The sequence below is a fragment of the Cupressus sempervirens genome, chromosome 9, assembly GCF_028749045.1.
Source record: "Cupressus sempervirens isolate cs-2001-9-10 chromosome 9, ASM2874904v1, whole genome shotgun sequence".
Lineage (NCBI taxonomy): Eukaryota > Viridiplantae > Streptophyta > Pinopsida > Cupressales > Cupressaceae > Cupressus > Cupressus sempervirens.
The window spans coordinates 537871428-537876204 of NC_143126.1; the positions used below are offsets into that span (position 1 = coordinate 537871428).

Sequence of the window (4777 nt, forward strand, 5' to 3'; positions counted from 1 at the left end):
GTATAGGACTGCATTTTGGCTTAGCTTTCAGGATTTATTAGCAAGGACTCAACATTGCATGTAATCTAGATTCTAGACTGTCAGACTGGTGAAACCCATCAAAGGATAACTGTCAGACTTGGAAAATCCAACAATGGATAAAATGGCTAAGCTACAGGAATTTTGACTTCTTCAATTCACTCAAAGAGATGCTTTTTTTTGTGAAGAACTTATCAGTTTTTTCTTATTTAATTTTTTTAAATTAAGTTAATATTGTCTAAGTTAGGAATTTCTAAAATTGCAAGAAAATTTTAAAAACCTGAAAACATAATACATATGAATATCATATAATGTCTAAATATTTTGTTATTCTGAGTATTCTTGTCTAGTTCTATACAAAATGGTGAGCACTTTGCGCAATCAATGCAAATTGTTGGATTTAAAATGATACAGTAATTGCCATTATTGTTGCCTGCGATTCTAAATCGGGAAAGCAGCAATAGAAAGTAACAATGGATTTCTTATGTACAACACATTAAAAAAGGAAAAACGAAAGACAGAATCAATCTCTGGCATTTTGCTCATTCAAGTTTTGTTATATGCTTCAGCAACTTTTGCACAGAATACCAAATTTGAGCGCTAACCAGAGGACCCTTCCAAATTCAATCAACAAAATCCATGTTTGCCAACTACCATCAGAAGTACCTTTGAATTTGGAAGTTAGCAAGATCATGGGAGTATTTTACTCCGATGTCATAATCCTCTGTTTGAACCCATATTTCTCTGAAACTGTAGTGAAGGAAATCCAGGCATATATACATAATACATTGTCCAGTTTTTTATTACTCCTAGTAAACACTGTGGCAGAAGGTCAGTGGTTGATGCTTGAGCACCCAGAAGAATTGCCAGTATCTTCTCTCGCAGCTGAGATTTTGTCAGGCAGGTGGACAGAGTCAACTGTTAAACAATAATTTTAATGGCTTTTTATTTTCCAGTGAGACAGACAATTGAGGAGTTGGTTGAAAATTTTCCAGTTGCTATCTTACAATTTACAAGTACTACCAATCTGGCTTCAAATCCATACCAACTTACCAATACTGAATTTTTTTGTAGAAGATTGTCCCACTATCAGGAGCCTATCAGATAATTACAGCAGATACTAAATGCTTTTGTATTTCTGGAGTTTAAACTGATGTTTGGAAAAGTTAAGTAGATATCTCAAGATTATAACAAGAACCATTCATGTAAGACACACATGAAAGACAAATCCATTGTGATATAGGATGAAATTGAAATTATGGATCTCATTTAGCTTTGAGCAACCATTGCATTAGAAGGATCTTAGTTGTGGTCAATTGAAAGATTCCATATCTGACAAGATCCTTGGTCAGCATGAGAACAATTTAAAGATTCGTTAATCTTCTATAATTAAATAAAACCTCTCAATCATCATTTACAGCATTTTGGGCTAAAAGCTTTTAGTATAACCTCTCTAGCATTGCTTACCATCTGTGTATTTGTTATCAACCTATCATCAATCACGATGCAACAAGCTGGTTATTGTCCATCACCTTGATATGCTCCACTTTAAATCCATTCAAATTCTGTTGCACTCTGATGGGTGTCCATAGCTACTGTTATGCTTCTATTTTTCATTTTAATTTTCTGCTAGAGAGGCACAAGGCTCAAATGCTAATCCATACTAGATTTAGGGTTCAGAGTTTAAAAAAAGCAAGGAATACATGCTGTCAACGAAGGCAGAAATTCCCATTGGCTTGTGTCTTTCATCTGATATTGAAGTAAGCATCCCAGCCCTGCAGATGCTTGCACTGCATAGTTTGGAATTGATTTTGAGATATGGCATTTCTTTAAAGTAAGCTCCATGTCACAAAAGGCCATGGCTCAAGTAATTGCTTTGGCTGGATATGACCTGTGCTGAAAATCATAATCCAGAAGAATGTTGCTTTATGAACTGGTGTTCAGAAATTTTGAAAGGTGGTGCATGCAGTGTACATGACTGGTCATGGTAGCTAAATTGCTTCCATAAATCATGGGAACAGACATGCTCAGGTTGTTCCATGATAGGTATTTCCTGCAGGAACAGAAGTTTGAATTTCAAGGGTAAACATTTGGAGCATCTATTGTTATATGGTACTACTGCAATTTCAATTGTGTGCTTTATCTATATCTATAATTCACCTTATTTCAAAATTGGGAATAATCATTTCAAGAGCATTGATGGAGGTTGCCTCCACTGTGTCCTTTGGAGAGCCTTTGACAGAAAATGAGTCAGTTGATTGAAAAACCTCAACACACAAATGAGACATAAACAACATTAATTTAGTGAAAAAAACAATCTTTTACAAAATTATAAGCTAAACAGCAAATTAATAGTAATTTGAAATTGTGGTGATGATAATAGCTCAACTCCTCTACCTCCACATGCCATATCTCAGAATCATTTTCATCAAAGATGATCGGCTAAAGATGCATATGATGTCTGGAAGATGATCTAATTAGATTTCTTAAATCTAACACCTAGTCACAAATTTGAATGAAAAACGATTCTCACGATAAACTGTAAATTACGGATCTATTTCAATGATCAAGAGCTCAAATCAACTCCAAACAGTTATCGATTGAGAATCTCCAAGCTCTGATAATGTAAGATAGGCTTAAAGTTGACATAACCTTGGTAGACAGGTATGCAAAATGTGGGAGCATAGACAAAGCACATGAACTGTTTGATAAAATGGCTCAAAGAAATGTGGTCACAGAGCGGAGCAGGGAGCACATAACAAGTGCAGAGGTGACCCTGACATCTAGGGAACCCTACTATGCTTAAACTCTGGTGGCTTTCTAATAATACTTACTTTTGTGGCTAAAGAGAACCATCATCATATAGAGTATCACATGAAGTATAGACGTAGACAATTGTTGCACAGCAGTCTTCGATGACGGGGATCTTTCTTTTCCTCCTTTCAACCCATGTCAAGAGGGTTTTCTGCAAGATGGATTTCAGGAAGAAAAAAACAGCTCCATGGCCCAATACATAGTTCTTACAATGGTCCAATACATTTCTCACAATGAACAAGGCTAGCATTGTAAACAACATGGTTTATTCAGCTGGATAATGGGATAACAGCTGGATAAACCTTTTAAAAAATTACATTGCTTTAGTAATGAACCTTATACATTCAACTGTGACAAAGACCCTTAAATACTTCAATCAAAAAACATTTCTCCCACAGAAGAAAGATAGCTTGCATTAATAACAGAGTAAGCCCTAGAATCAATAAACTTCTAATCAAACCTAGAAAAAAAAATACTAGAATATACCTTATGATCCAGAAAGCCAGAGTAAACCTCACGTGGGCTCCAAAAGAATGGAATCAGATGCTATTTACCTGGTAAATGATGTTCGAGATTGTCAAACAAAAATTAGTTCGAAAATTGTTAACAGCATCCATGGACTTCATGGGCATATATTTATGAGGCTGAAGAAAATCTCTCTCTCTCTCTCTCTCTCTCTCTCTCTCTCTCTCTCTCTTTATGAGGCTGAAGAAAATCTCTCTCTCTCTCTCTCTCTCTCTCTCTCTCTCTCTCTCTCTCTCACACACACACACACACACACACAATCAGGCTGCTTTGCCCAAATGAGACTACAATTGTGAAGAGTAATAACAAATGTAAGGCATCGGTAACACTAAGAAATGCAGACAAGGGGACAATGGAAAACACAGCATGCAAATGCAAAATGTGGAAGCATTGTCAAGGCACATGTGCTATGTAATAAATGCCATCATATGCTGTGGATTACTCCAGATAAACCGCCTGAATGATCTTCCAAGTTGCGACGTTTTAACTTTACTAAACATTCGTATGAATTTCATACCTACTTTTTTAAAGGGAAAAGAAATATACCACCAGGAAAAATAGGATCAGCCAATGAAAAAAAAGGAAGAAAAATAAAAACTTCCACTTTAATATAAAAATAAAAACTGAGCATAGGAAAGTGAAGATTGCACATGTCCTAAGAGATAAATTAATTCAGTTCAAGTGCAGTGAAAACATTCGTTCCCGCCTATATGTCAATTGCTAACACATTTTTTGTAGATGGGCGCTCTTTCAGAATTTGAATTAGCTGGTTCGTTTGCAGGCGGGAAACTGGTCGGGGAGAATCTGGTTGGAGGTACAAACCCTGGAGGAATGGCAGGGGATGCTGAGAAGTTTGCGAGGTCAGAATCTTTGGTTGATGTGGACAATGGAAAGTCTTTAGGCGATTCTGAACCTTTGTGTGGGGTCCATATCCCACCATTGGTTTCCCTGTCTGCTTTTCATGTGTCGAGACAAGATCTCAAGAAGGAGAAAGATAACATTGATTCTTTCAAGGAAAAGTCCTCTGAAGGGCTGAAGCAAGGGGTCTCAGAACGAAAAACTTGGTCATCCCTGTTTGGCAAGAAACCCATTGGAAAATCGCTTTTCCCGCCGGTGACTGCTAAGACCTGCTGGGAGAAAGGTGAGTTTCAAGTTTTTATTCCAAACCCTTTAGTTGATTTTTCTGTGTCTTCCATGGATTTCACCTTAGTGGGTAAATTTTTAGGTGCAAGACCAGATCTTGAATCTCTTAGAAAAATGGTTAAAAGGAAATGGGTTATTAGAGGAGAGGTAGATATTGCTCCCATGTTGAATGGCTTCTTTTCGTTTATCTTCAACTGTAAAGAAGACATGGATAGGGTTCTTTGTGGAGAACCGTGGTCTTTTGGTAAAAGCTCTCTTACCATTAAAAAATGGGAAC

At 36.7% G+C, this 4777-nt stretch overlaps 1 long non-coding RNA gene across 1 annotated transcript; it reads right to left on the bottom strand.

Moving 5' to 3' along the window:
• Positions 1–1237: 1237 nt before the first annotated feature.
• On the bottom strand, positions 1238–3854 carry LOC149539727 (uncharacterized). Its single transcript, XR_016356291.1, has 2 exons — positions 2179–3854; positions 1238–2071 (listed from the first exon to the last, which is right to left on the bottom strand). It is a non-coding gene; the product is annotated as an uncharacterized LOC149539727 (long non-coding RNA).
• Positions 3855–4777: the final 923 nt, after the last annotated feature.